The sequence below is a fragment of the Balaenoptera physalus genome (assembly GCF_965194825.1).
Source record: "Balaenoptera physalus genome assembly, chromosome: 5".
In the NCBI taxonomy this organism is placed as follows: domain Eukaryota; kingdom Metazoa; phylum Chordata; class Mammalia; order Artiodactyla; family Balaenopteridae; genus Balaenoptera; species Balaenoptera physalus.
This window is the reverse complement of record NC_138884.1, coordinates 122,851,409-122,866,740: the sequence shown is the minus strand read 5'-3', so window position 1 is coordinate 122,866,740 and position 15,332 is coordinate 122,851,409. Positions and strand designations below refer to the sequence as shown.

At 39.0% G+C, this 15,332-nt stretch overlaps 1 protein-coding gene across 9 annotated transcripts in view; it reads right to left on the bottom strand.

Annotated features, from left to right (window-relative positions):
- The window catches only part of ALPK1 (alpha kinase 1), a 125,100-nt gene that overhangs the window by 107,380 nt on the left and 2,388 nt on the right, over positions 1 to 15,332 (bottom strand). For 7 of the 9 annotated variants that reach the window (XR_014263912.1, XR_014263913.1, XR_014263914.1 and 4 more), the window contains exon 2: positions 3,099 to 3,150. The gene's annotated coding sequence lies outside the window, so the exon portion shown is untranslated. Of the gene's footprint in view, positions 1 to 3,098; positions 4,382 to 5,062; positions 6,531 to 6,563; positions 15,083 to 15,332 lie in introns of those variants that run through there. The other 2 variants (XM_082462763.1, XM_082462764.1) reach the window with 2 other exon arrangements.

The window sequence follows — 15,332 nt, the reverse complement described above, 5'->3', positions numbered from 1 at the left end:
GCTGTGTAACTAACACACAGGAGAAGCTCAGTGCAGGTTTGTGAACAGATAAGTGAATGAATGAGTGAACGAATGAATGAATGCTGCTCTCCCCATCTTTAATGAAATCCTCCCTTTTCGAGTCTTAGATTATAATGCCATTCCTCTAAAGCCTTTCTTGACTCTTATCTAGCAGAATTAACTGCTATCACGGTTTTTTGTTCATGTTACAGTTAGTTGTATATACTCCTGTCTCCTGTGCTAGGTCATAATGGCTGAAAGGCAACCTGGGAGAGTGAAAAGGGCATGAGCTGTGGAACAGACAGCCCTGAGCTTGTATTCTAGTTCTGCCACTCATTCTCTGTGTCACCTTCAACAGGTAGCTCAGCTCTTCTTTTAATGTTTAATTTTTTTTTATTGAAGTAGTACAGTTGATTTACAATGTTGTACCAATCTCTGCTGTACAGCAAAGTGACTCAGTTATACACATATAGACATTGTTTTTTTAATATTCTTTTCATTATGGTTTATCACAGGATATTGAATATAGTTCCCTGTGCTATACAGCAGGACCTTGCTGTTAAATTATTTTATTTTTTTTGGCCGCACCGTGCAGCTTGTGGGGGATCTTATCTCCTGACCAGGGATCAAACCCACGCCCTCGGCAGTGAAAGTGCAGAGTCCTAACCACTGGACCGTCAGGCAATTCCCAAATTATTTTATTTTATTTTTTTGGTCAGCTTTTATGAAATGAACATTATTTTCCTCATCTCTAAATGGGGCTAACACTGCTTCCCCATAGGTTTAATGCAAAGATTAAAAAAGAAAGTGAGGGAATTCAGTGGCAGTCCAGTGGTTAAGGCTCCACGCTTCCACTGCAGGGGGCGTGAGTCCCATCCCTGGGCCGGGAACTAAGATCTCACATGGCTCATGACTCATACTAGACTTTCATGAAATTTCAGTATTTATTCCCTTTCCCTGAGGGTGAAGACCATATCTAATGTATATCTAGGTTTCCAGGGCTTCAAAAACTACAGAGACTCAGTAGTATTTGCTGAGTAAATAAATGAATTCCAGAGTTGTATTTGGTCAAAAGTAATATAAGCATATATTTTAACAGTCTTTTAAACTAATACAATTGGTTGTCATTCCTTCCTACTCACAGTATAAATATTGCATCCTAATACTCTGACATGTCTCAAATCAAATTTTTCTCATTTTTATGATTATAGTATTGAAAAGTATACAGATGTCACATAATTTGAGGCATAAATGTTTTCTAATCTTTCAGTTATACTTCCATTTTATATTTTCCTTTATGTAGTCACTGTAAAGTATGTTTATGAAGTGTTTCAATAAAAAGAACTAATGGGCTTCCCTGGTGGCGCGGTGGCTGAGAGTCTGCCTGCCGGTGCGGGGGACACGGGTTCGAGCCCTGGTCTGGGAGGATCCCACATGCCGCGGAGCGACTAGGCCCGTGAGCCACAGTTGCTGAGCCTGCGCGTCTGGAGCCTGTGCTCCGCAACAAGAGAGGCCGCGATAGTGAGAGGCCCGCGCACCACGATGAAGAGTGGCCCCCACTTGCTGCAACTGGAGAAAGCCCTCGCACAGAAACGAAGACCCAACACAGCCATAAATAAAAATAAATAAATAAAATTAAAAAAGAAAGAAAAAACTAATGTTTATTTTTTAATGGGATAACTATATTATAATGTTAAGAAAAAGCAGAATATAAAATAGTTCATACAGTATGATAGCAATTATATTTTAAAAAGTCACTGAGGACCAATGATGTTTTTTCCAGAAATAGCAAAAATCCACCCTAAAATTCATATAAAATCTCAAGGGACCCTAAATAATCAAAACAATCTTTAAAAAGAAGAATAAAGTTGGAGGTACCCCACTTTTAGATAAATTGGACTACATCAAAATTAAAAAACTTCTGTGCATCAAAGGACATAATGAAGACAGTGAAAAGGAAACCCATGGAATGGGGAAAATATTTGCAAATCATATAGCTGATAAGGAGTTAATATCCAGAATATATAAAGAATTCCTACCACCAAACAAAAAAAACACAAGAAACCCAACTAAAAAACAAAGGACTTGAACGTTTCTCCAAAGAAGATATACAAATGGCCAATAAGCATATGAAAAGAAGCTCAACATTACTAACCATTAAAGAAATGACAATTAAAATCACAATGAGATACCACCTTACACCCACTAGGATGGCTACTATGAAAAAAAAAAAAAGGAACAGAAAAAGTTTTGGCCATGATGTGGAGAAGGTGGAACCCTAGCATGCTGTTGGTGGGAATATAAAATGGTGTAGCTGCTATGGAAAACAGTATGGTGGTTCCTCAAAAAATTAAAAATAGAATAATCATATGATCCAGGAATTCCACTTCTGAGTACATACTCAAAATAATTGAAAGCAGGGGCTTGAAGAGGTATCTGTACACCATATTCATAACAGCACTATTCACAATAGCCAAAAAAAGATGGAAGCAACCTACGTGTCCATTAACAGATAAATGGATAAGCAAAATGTGGTATATACGTACAATGGAATGTTATTCAGCCTTAAAAGGGAAATTCTGACAACTGCTACAACATGGGTGAACTTTGAGGACATTGTACTAAGTGAAATAAGCCAGTCACAAAAGGACAAATATTGCATGATTCTACTCACATGAGGTCCCTAGAGTTGTCAAATTCAGAGAGACAGAAAGTAGAATGGCGGTGGCCAGCGGGCGGGTAGAGGGGAGAATGAAAAGTGTTTGTTTAATTGTACAGCGTTTCAGTTTTGCAAGATGAACAGAATTCTGTGGATGGATGGGAGTGATGGTATCACAACAACGTGAATGTAAGTTAATACCACTAAATGTGTACATGTAAAAATAGTTACAAAAGTAAACTTTATGTGCATTTTACCACAATTTAAGAAAATAATTTAAAAATAATCAGAAGGAAATACACCAAAATATTGAGTCTTTGCCTCTAAGTAATATTTGTTGATTATTTTCCTCTTCTTTTCACATTTTCTACAATGACTATATATAGCTATATCATTAGGAAAAAAGAATTTAATTCAAAAGTTTCACATGAAAACTTACCCAAAATCCGTGTTAATTAGATTTCAATCCACTTCTGATTTAGGAGAACTTCCTAGTTAAAAAAAAAAGTTAAACTCAGAGGCCTCTCTTATAATAAAAGTATAAACACAGTAGGAAATAATCTCTACTCTTTATTTCCTGCATTATGTCATAGGCATTGTTGCACGCTTGCTATCTGAAACATCCGGGTAAGAGAACAAAGGAAACTCATGTTCCTGTGTCCCCAGCGAGAGTGGAGAAGTTACAGTCGGTCATCGCTGTTCCTCACTTTAGATACACGAGGAGGAGGAATATCACATCAAGGAAGACCAGATCCTGTCCAGAGTGCCTGACGGGGTGCAAATCTCTTTTGGTCTCCCCCTTACCCCACCCCTTAAATAGAGGAGGAGGTTTCAAATCTCTCCTTAGACTTCTGAAGCAGTTCAACCATAAAGGAGAGAAACCTCACTATTGCAGGTCTAAACTATCAGGGGTGGTACTACCTGATAATTTTGTTAGGCAGGAAATAGAGAGCCTTTGCAGAAAAAACCCTACTGGATATCTTGTCTCTTGGAGTTCTGAACTTTCATTCACCGACTTTTTAAAAAATCTATTTATTACTTTTGGGGCTTGCCAGAGAGAGGGAATTCCCCTGGTTATTTATACAAACATTTTGCTAAAAGAGTTTGCAATAATAATCACTACTTTTTCATATGTTAACAACGGCAATACAGGACTTCCCTGGTGGTCTAGTGGTTAGGACTCTGCACTTCCACTGAAGGGGGCAAGGGTTTGATCCCTGGTCGGGGAACTAAGATCCCACATGCCTGCTGGGCAGAGTGGCCGGAAAAAAAAAAAAAAAAAGGCAATACATTACATTTCATACCGCTTTACATTTTTCAATCACCTTGAAAAATCTCTCAAGGGACAGCTTAGGTTCCTAGCGCCCCGGAACCACCAGTTCTGGATAAGCAGCCTCCTGTGCTTTATTGCCACTTTGGACCTTGCTTTTTCCTTCCTTGTTTAAGCTGCACACCCCTCCCCCCACAGCTTTGAATTTCATGTCATCACCCACTGCCCCTCATTGTTGCTGTCAACTGCCAAGTCCCAGGGCATTTAATTCCTGGATCATTACTATTCTCTCCAAACCACCCCTACTCTTGGAGAATTCAACTATATAGTGATGAGAGGTTCTCAGTTCCTTGAAATTGTTTCTTCAAAGATCTTGTCCTTAACCACCTTTAGGTATTCGTTCCCAAGGTCATACAGCCTACACTTTGTTATGACCGAATCTATTCTTCCATACATTCCACTCTCTGTCCACTACCACACATCTTGTCCCTTTTGAGCCTCCCAAATCCAACCATCCTAACGTTCCACTGGGACTTCTAATCCACTGATCCTATCACCTTTCCATGGACCCTCACCCCCTTTGAGGTCCTGTCTCTTCTTTTTAACCAGCTTAATTTCCATGGTCAATCATGATAATCACCATCCACATACACCTTTGTTTTTAATATTTGCATGTCAAAATCACAACTCTAGTTAAATCCAACTTTTACACAGCTGAGCAATGATGGGACAAAAAACATAACTGTGCCACCTGTTCGCTTTAAATTTCTGACTCTGAACCTGTTGGGAAAATTAATAAAGTAGTCTTATTCAGGCTTCAGAGGCAGAAGCAGGCCTCTGCCAGACCTGTGACCCTGCCCGGACTGCGCCGCCCCTGCATGCACACCTAATAACTGCTGCTAGCAAGTCAAGCGGCGCTTATGATAAGAAAGGGAGTGGGTCTTGGAATTTCTTGAGCCCTGGGGACCTGGCCAGTCCCCCAGGGCCTGGAAAATCTTGTGACTCACATGGTGAAATCAACAGCATTTTTTAAAGCGAATCCAGAGCTGCATTTTTGCACGCAAACTGATGATATCAATTTGCAGCCTGGAATTATAAACGGAAGCCCCCAGAACTCCAATCGGAAGTCTCACCTGTGGGGTGGATGCACGGCCTGGGACCTTTCCAAATTGGGGCTCCAGATTGCTGTCACTCGAGACTTCGCAGCTGCTATTTGGATCTGGAAGTAGGTGTCAGCCCAATTCGGTGACGTATACCCTGTTATGTTTCCCTAATATTCTTGTTTCTTTCCTTCTAATGACTGTATATTGAAATTGAGTTGAATCACCTTTCATTAAAGAATTGATTAAAGCTATTTATGTGAAACGAGTGGCTATTTTGCCAGTGAATCCAATGAACCTTAAAACCGAAAGCAGGCTTTCAGCAAAACAGAACTTCAGCAACTAATGCTGCAATCACACTGCACTTCTTGGGTCCATTCACCTTCCAATCTCTTAGTTGCCTATTTCACACTTTCTCTCCCTCCTCTACCCTCATTCTCAGCAATCAGAAGAGGATTTCCACAGACTCCCACCCCCCTCTACCAATCTAACAGCAGCTGCAACCCACACCCTGCCTTCCCATCTGCTGTCAGAGATGCATCACCCATTCTCTTTTTTTTTTCTTTGTGTGTATGTTTAAAAGAAAATCAACAAATGTTTATTGAGATGTCATAGAGTACAAAATAGATTTTTAAATGCTTGAGATAAAAATCAAGGAACTGTTTATGTCAGTAAAAAAATTAACTTTAATATGCTGCCTTTTGTGTATGGAAATGATGGTCTTGATTTACTATCAGTAGGACATTCCCTTTGATTTGTTTACTTAACTAGTGATTAAAAAACTCTTACCTCCTGAAGCAATTAAATGGATAGTGTTGGTCTCACTAACATGTTTGGACCATCTGATTCACACGGAGGTAGATAAATCTGAGAAATGTGAAACTAATAAAAACAGATAATTGCAAAATTACAAAGCACACTGGATGAAACAGGGCTAAAATCACTCGCTTATACTGCTTTGTGAGAGTGTACATTGTAACAACTCTTTTTAATTAATTAATTTTTTTTAACAGTAGGTCATTGTTGGTTATCTATTTTATTTTATTTTTTAAACTTTATTTTATTTATTTTTTATACAGCAGGTTCTTATTAGTTATCTATTTTATACATATTAGTGTATATATGTCAGTTCCAATCTCCCAGTTCATCCCACCACCACCACCCCCGCAGCCACTTTCCCCCCTTGGTGTCCATATGTTTGTTCTCTACATCTGTGTCTCTATTTCTGCCTTGCAAACTGGTTCATCTGTACCATTTTTCTAGATTCCACATATATGCATTAATATACGATACTTGTTTTTCTCTTTCTGACTTACTTCACTCTATATGACAGTCTCTAGGTCCATCCACGTCTCTACAAATGACCCAGTTTTGTTCCTTTTTAGGGCTGAGTAATATTCCATTGTATATATGTACCACATCTTCTTTATCTATTTGCCTGTCGATGGGCATTTAGGTTGCTTCCATGACCTGGCTATTGTAAACAGTGCTGCAATGAACACTGGGGAAGAAACAATACTGTGAAAATGACTACACTACCCAAAGCCATCTACAGATTCAATGCAATCCCTATCAAATTACCAATGGCATTTTTTACAGAACTAGAACAAAAAAATCTTAAAATTTGTATGGAGATACCAAAGACCCCGAATAGCCAAAGCAATCTTGAGAGAGCTGAAGTAATCAGACTCCCTGACTTCAGGCTATACTACAAAGCTACAGTAATCAAGACAATATGGTACTGGCACAAAAACAGAAACATAGATCAATGGAACAGGATAGAAAGCCCAGAGATAAAGCCACACACCTATGGTCAACTAATCTATGAAAAAGGAGGCAAGGATATACAGTGGAGAAGACAGTCTCTTCAGTAAGTGGTGCTGGGAAAAGCGGACAGCTACATGTAAAAGAATGAAATTAGAACACTCCCTAACATCATACACAAAAATAAACTCAAAATGAATTAAAGACCTAAATGTGAGACTGGACACCATAAAACCCTTAGAGGAAAACATAGGAAGAACACTCTTTGACATAAATCACAGAAATATCTGTTTTGACCCACCTCCTAGAGTAATGGAAATAAACAAAAAACAAAAACAAATGGGACCTAATGAAACTTAAAAGCTTTTGCACAGCAAAGGAAACTATAAACAAGATGAAAAGACAACCCTCAGAATGGGAGAAAATATTTGCAAACTAATCAACAGACAAAGGATTAATCTCCAAAATATATAAACAGCTCATGCAGCTCAATATTAAAAAAACAAACAACCCAATCCAAAAATGGGCAGAAGACCTAAATAGACATCTCTCCAAAGAAGACATACAGATGGCCAAGAGGCACATAAAAAGCTGTTCAACATCACTAATTATCAGAGAAATGCAAATCAAAACTACAATGAGGTATCACCTCACACCAGTTAGAATGGGCATCATCAGAAAATCTACAAACAACAAATGCTGCAGAGGGTGTGGAGAAAACGGAACCCTCTTGCACTGTTGGTAGGAATGTAAATTGATACAGCCACTATGGAGAACAGTATGGAGGCTCCTTAAAAAACTAAAAATAGAGCTACCATACGACCCAGCAATCCCACTACTGGGCATGTACCCAGAGAAAACCATAATCCATTCTCTTATCTAAAACCAATCATTCCATTCACGCAATAATTCTACCCCTCTCTCTACTCAAGCACATTGATGCACGTTTTCTCTCTCCTCTCTCTGCCTCTTACATCACCAAGTTTTTGCTCTCCACTGGCTCATTCTTATCAATTTACAAACAAGCCATTATTTCTTTCACCTTAGGAGAAAAGTCTCCTGACTTCACTTTCGTCAGTACCTATTGCTCTTTGCAGCAAACATTCCTTGAAAGAATTGTTCCTACTTGAGCTTTCAACCTGACTTTTCCCATTCTCTTTTAAATGTACTCCAATCAGACTATTGTTCCATCACTCCACTGAAGCTGCCCTGGTCAAAGTCACTGATAAACTCCACATACCTAAATCCAATGGTCAGTTCCCACTCCTCATCTTAGTTGACCTACCAACAGCATGTGACACAGTCCCTTCCTCCTCTACTGCCCTCCAGGATACCACACTCTCTTGGTTTTCCTACTACCTCACTGATGACTCCTTCTCAGACTTTTCGGTTGGTTGCCCCTCCTCTCCTAGACCCCACCATGTTGGAATGTGCAAAGGCTCAGTCTCTGGCCCTCCTCCTTTCTCAATCTAAATCCACTCCTTGGTGATTTCATTCAGTTCATGGTTTTAAATTCCACGTATTAGTTGACAGTCATCTAATTTCTATCTCCAGTTGAAACTTCTCTCTTGAAATTTTCAGAAACATACTTTCAACTGTTTATTTGATATGTGCACTTGGATATCCAATAAGCATCACACGTTCAAGATGTCCACATTGAACTCCTGATCTGCCTCAGCTAATGCCTACACCCTTCCAGGAGAGTGAAATGAAAGACCAGCTCTTAGAAGAGCTGTGCATTCAGAAGAGGCTGAGTGGGAGCAGATGGGGTGACTGGAAGGGATACATATTTTCGGAAAAATCTGGCCAGGGGAACTCCTTGGTTCCCTCATGTTCACTCAGACTTTCACTTTGTATGTGTGCAGCTTTCAGTCTAAAAAGCTTTTCCTCTGACAACCATGACTTGGGGGAATTACGGTGTTGAGATGCTGTGGAACTTCTGAAATCTGCTGCATAATAAGTAATGCTTTTCTTTTCTTCCACTCTGACTTCCTTTTTCACACACAGTGGCTACTAGCTTGCAAGTGAGAGGTATTACCAGCCTACTGGATGCTTCCCAGTAGCCTTGATCAAGAAGTATTTAAATTATAAAAGTCTTGAAGGTTGTGCCACAGTAATCTCTGATATATTATTTAAGAATTTCGATTTTTGAAACAGTTTATTATTATGAGAGCAAAAAGTGTTATTGTAGAAAATCTGGAGAACAAATACGGTAAAAAAGAAAATAAGAATTACCTATGGTCTCACTAATAAATAAGTGCTATAAATATTTTGATATCATTGTTTCTGTGCATGGTTATAATACTTATAATGAAGTTTTAAAAAGTGTAAGTTTTCAAAATTTGAGTATTCTTTGACTATAATTAAGCAGTCTGATTTTTGCCTCTCAATTACGATGCCTACATATATTCAGAAGTGATTTAACAAAACATGGTGACGCTGTACATATTTTGGTGGCACTTCCTTTTACTGTGTCCTATGGTTAACTTAGGGATGGTTACTGCATGTGTTATCTTCCGTTCTTCTTTCAGCCTTACTTTGCAACTAGACATCCTTACCACTCTGCCTGCCCCCTACATCCCACCTATCACAGATGACTAATCCCAACCCTCATCAGTGAGTGTTAACCTTTATCAAAGTTTTCCTAAGGAAAGATCTCTCCTAGCGTGTATAGGGCAGGCACAGTGCACTTAATAGCAGGATGCAGGAGCTGGAGTAAGGCCAGAACCTCCTTTGGAGTTATCTGTTCAAGTCAGGAAGGCACCTGAAGGACAAACACAGCTGCAGGTACTGGGGAAAGTCTGGTCTGGCAGGTGTGTCATCTCACTTGGGAGGGATGTGAAGAGACGACTGGCAGAGTTCTGGCAAATGGTTGCAATTAGAGGTGGAGGAAGTGTATTGCATGAGGTAGAGTAATGGACTCACGCTAACAGCACAGCAAAGAGGTGGAAATAATAATTATTACCATTTATTAAACAAATACGACAAATAATAGTACCTGACTCACAAAACTGTAGTAGATATTAAATAAGATAATGTATATAAGCCTTGTAGCAATAAGACTGATATAACGGTAGTCCCCCCTTATCCACAGGGGATCGGTTCTAAGACACCCCAGTGGATGCCTGAAACTGTGAATAGTACTGATGAAATAAAATTTGTATTTTAAAGCAGGACAAGAAAATTTAAGCATAAAATTCTCGCTGTCCGTTTGGACCTCCTCCCTCCCCCTTTAGTGTGCCGTGTTCATCTGCATTATACATTAACCAGACCTCCCCAAAGGTGGGAATGCCTGCTCAACCGCAAACGTCAATTTTTTTTTTCCCTTTCTTCGACACTAACATTTTCTTCTTAACTTGGTAAGTGAATTTTCGTTGACAGTACCGAACCTTATATATACCCTACATACATTATCTATGACAAAGTTTAACTTATAAATTAGGCACAGTAAAAGATTAACAATAACTAATAATAAAATAGAACTGTAATAATATACTGTAAAAGAAGTTACGTGAATGTGGTCTCCCTCTGTCTCTTTCTTTCTCAAAATATCTTACTGTACAAATTTAACGCCTTTCTCTTTTAACTACGCACGAATCATGCACTAGGGCCAAAACTGTTGCAGTTTGAGGTGTGACAGCAAAACTAGCACAAATTTCATTTTCTTTCTTTACAATTTCACGAACAGAAGATTCGTCCTTACCGTAGATCTTGCCAAGTTCAGCATACGATTTTTTTTCCTTTCCTTATTAAGTCGAGAACTTTCACCTTTTCACTTAGAGGAAGCACTTTACGGCTACTCTTTGGCATATCCGAATTGCCAGTATCACTACTCGGGCTCTTTAGGGCCACTGTTCGGTAAAGTCAGGGTGACTTGTACGCAGTGCCTGCGTATCAGACACCGCCACAGGCGGCCCGATAACCAAGATGGCCGCGAGGTGACTAATGGGCGGCTACACTCCGCAAACAGACGATCCACGCTATTCACGCCCCAGCCAGACAGCGCGAGATTTCATCACGCTACTCAGAAGGGCGGGCAATTTAAAATTTAGGAATTGTTTACTTCTGAAAATTTTCATTTAATATTTCCGGATAGAGAGTAACTAAAACCACGGAAAGCAAAATCATAGATAAAGGTGGACTACTGTACAGAATATGCTCAATAAATATGCATTAACGAATAATGGATACTTATTATTAACTATCTTTATTTAGCATTGGTGAACAGATTGTCATTCATGGTGAGTAGGAGAGAGACCTGCTTCCATGGCTTCTTAGACTTTTAGATACTGCCTGTTCATGAATTCCCTGAACTCTGTGATCTGTTCACTTCATGTTGGATCCCAACCACACAGTAAGTCTCTTGCTCCCAGACTCTTTCTATTCATCACACATTAGGATACCTGGGTTCTAATTCTGGCTCTGTCACAAACCAGTTGTATGAATTTAGGCAAGTCACCTTTCCCAGCTAGACCTCAATTTACTCACCTCTAAAATTAGGGGGGTTTTGGAGATTATCATACTAAATGAAGTAAGTCAGACAGAGAAAGATAAATATCATATGATATCACTTATATGTGGAATCTAAAAAATTATACAAATGAACTTATTTACAAAACAGAAACAGACTCACAGACTTAGAAAACAAACTTATGGTTACCAAAGGGGAAAGGTGGGGGGGAGGGATAAATAAGGAGGTTGGGTTTAACATATATACACTACTATATATAAAATAGATAATCAGGGACTTCCCTGGTGGCGCAGTGGTTAAGAATCTGCTTGCCAATGCAGGGGACACGGGTTCGAGCCCTGGTCCGGGAAGATCCCACATGCCGTGGAGCAACTAAGCCCATGCGCCACAACTACTGAGCCTGTGCACTAGAGCCCACGAGCCACAACTACTGAGCCCACGTGCCACAACTACTGAAGCCTGTGCGCCTAGAGCCTGTGCTCCGCAACAAGAGAAGCCACCACAATGAGAAGCCCACGCACCACAACGAAGAGTAGCCCCCTGCTCACCACAATTAGAGAAAGCCCGTATGCAGCAACGAACACCCAATGCAGCCAAAAATTAAAAAAAAAAAAAAGATAATCAACAAGGACCTACTGTATAGCACAGGGAACTCTACTCAATACTCTGTAATATCCTATATGGGAAAAGTATCTGAAAAAGAATAGATATATGTATATGCATAACTAAATCACTTTGCTGTACACCTGAAACTAACAAAATACTGTAAATCAACTACACTCCAATACAAAATAATATTTTTTTGATGTTAAGAAAAGAAAAAAAAATTTTTTTAAATAAAATTAGGGGGCGTTGCTAAGGTCTCTAAAGTCCTTTCCAACTCTATGATTCTGTAATGCTATTTCTACCTCTCAAAATTCAGCAGCAAGTAACTGAAGATCAGTGTCGGCCTGGTCTGCTAGCATAGGAGCTACATGGTCTCCACAGGACTTAACTTAAAATTATTTCCTCCCTAGAATGAATTCCCAAAAAGAAATTGCCAATATGACCATTTTAATGGTCACTGGCACATACCATGTTATGTTAACGGCCCTGGACTTAGATGATGCTCTCCCCAACTCCCACCCTTCAGCCCCAACCTGACCCCCACTTCAGAGATAATAGTGTCTCAGTGAAACCAGCAAAATGGAGCTATAATGCTTACTCTGGGATAATTCACCCTCTCTATGATTCTTATTTCAAAAAATATTACCTACATGCTGCATCTCTTCAATTCTATGGCAATTCATGAGGACCGCAGGTCTGATAAAAGTTTGATAAAGTATTTCTTTATCTATCTATATTTTGTACATCTATAATTAGGAATTTCAACAGATTGTATTATCAGTTGAGCTCTGTCACCAAGGACCAGTGAAGTTCAAAGATATTGCACTGGTTCGGAAAATATCCACTTCTGAAACACATTACAGCAGTATTTCCAAAATTTTAGCCATTTACATGCCACCTTAACAATCTTGACCATATCTGCATATTATCTGTAATAGTAGCTATTTAATCATTTCCTTAAAATCAATAGTAAAGTGGCTCACTTTCTTTTTACTTAACATCTTTCTGGGCAATAATATCCATGAAATCATACATTTTAAAAGCTAATTATATTTTTAATTCACATTAAACTAAACACAACTCAAATTTTCAAAGTTTGGATATGTGACACCTAAAATCAGTAGTTTGTATATCATACTTTGGGCAAATGATATTAATATGTAACTGATATTTAAGCTATGATCATCTCTTTTTGTTCTTCAGACATAGAAGAATGATAGCATCAGATAATATTCTTACTTTTAAATTCATCTATTTCACTGAACTCTGTAAACAGAGCAAATCACAACATCCTGAAAAAATAGATGTCACTGTCAATAACAAGAAACAGAGTGCCCCATATAGAGAGGCAACAAATACAATAAACATAAATATGGAATGAGTTTACAACAAAAGTTTGAATGTCCATTCCTGTTAAAGTTCTTCAACCCATAGAACTTAAAATATCAGGAAATAAAAGCATTTACAATGAACATTTTATTTTGAAAAGCTGTCATTCTCTGCAAAAGATTAAGGGACAGGAAAAGTAGTACATGTGCTGTGTTCTGGGAAAGGGGTCAGTGAAATTCTTTTGGAATGGGAGAAGCCATGGAATTTCAGAAATATTTTGAAATGCACACACTTATTCTTAAGGAAAATTCCAGGTTCTAAACCCAAACTTAGATCACATAGCACTTAAGGGGGGATTGTTACAGCTTAACAAATCAGGCATGCTCATTACACAGTATTATTTTATGTGAGATTTTATAATATCCATCACAATTTACATACAGCTTTTTTTAACATCAAAAAATAATTTTTTAGAGTTTAAAGTAGTTATTGTCTCCCTACTCATGCAAGTGGATGCTGTAAAATTCTGGAGTCTTGTTGGGGGAAGAACTTGAAGAATTCATCTCAGACTCAAAAAGACATTTGAAGTGGAGAGTAAATTATTGCTAGAATAATTTAAAGTGTTTCATTTCTTTTGAGGCTGCAGGTTGACAGGATTTGGACAAAGGAGGTGGGAAGAGAGAAGTAAGTTATTTTGGTCAGTGGATATAAAGACTTGACTTGGCTTTTGTTTACATCTGTTGTGTTATCCAAGTGGTAAATTAACCTACACCCACCCTTACCCAAAACAATGCACACCATACAGTCATGTAACCTGCTGACACACCACTCAGACGTAGGGGTGCACAGCTTCTGTGGTACAATTACTAATACTCTTTTTGGTTCACTTGAATTTGAGGTCAAGGAGGAAAGAGGAGAAACAACAGAATCTTGAGACTATGATGAAGCATCATGTATAAACTTGTACAGCAACAGTGATTACATGTGAGGAATTAAAAATGTTCTTAACAATGAAGTATCAGCCAACCAAAAGCGATTATTGTTTCTCATAAGAGTACTAGCTGCACTAAGTAAAAAGAAGAGGCAGAGGGAGATAGACGCAAACAGAGATGCCATTATGTTGTGCCATAAAGTCCCCTCCCTTCTGATCCTGCCTCTCTTTGCGCCCCCACCCACCTGCAAATTCCAACAATTCTAAAGGTTTTAATCTGTGGCTTTCCAAAGTCATCTGGACCCCTAATTTTAAATGCTAAAATTGGTTAATGAAAGGACTCTTTTGAATAGAAATACGAAGGTTTTTAATTTTTCATACTTTCTCTCTACATAATGCTTCTCCACATCCAGAATTCCCCTCGGGGTTCATCCCAAATGAGAAGAGCAATTCTTCAGCCTTATCTGTTTCCTGGCAAAACTATTGAGGCCATCAAAAAAGTGACAGTTTCTGTTATCACTACCTATGTACTCCAGGCAAACGTCCCAAGGTTAATTTTTCAAATAAGTAATCCCAATTCCTGTAATCAAACATCATAATTCAGTGATAAATAAAGCCAGATGTTCACTAGCAGCAGCTCTAGCAAGTCTCATGACTTGAGGACTTTATTATTTAAACCTTTTTTTTTTTTTCTTTTTTGGCCGCCCAGCGCTGCTTGGGGGATCTTAGTTCCCTGACCAGGGATGGAACCTGCGCCCCCTGCAGTGGAAGCCCGATCTTAACCACTGGACTGCCAGGGAAGTCCCCATTATTTAAACCTTTAAAAGAAACTGGTTTCAGGACTTTCCTGGTGGCACGGTGGTTAAGAATCTACCTGCCAATGCAGGGAACACGGGTTCGAGCCCCAGTCCGGGAAGATCCCACGTGCCGTGGGGCAACTAAGCCCGTGCTCCACAACAAGAAAAGCCACCGCAATGAGAAGCCCGTGCGCAGCAAATATGACTCAACGCATCCAAAAACTAAATAAAAAATTAAAAAAAAAAAAAAAGAAACTGGTTTCTTTTCTCCTCTTCCTGATAACCTAACTTTACTGCTGTAGGTGGTCCTTTCTCCCCTCCCCCTCCCTTTCTGGGAAGTTTTCAGAAGTGCAAATGTTCTTGGAGCTCCAAAGTTATTTCAATGTAGAAAAGACCACCAGGTGC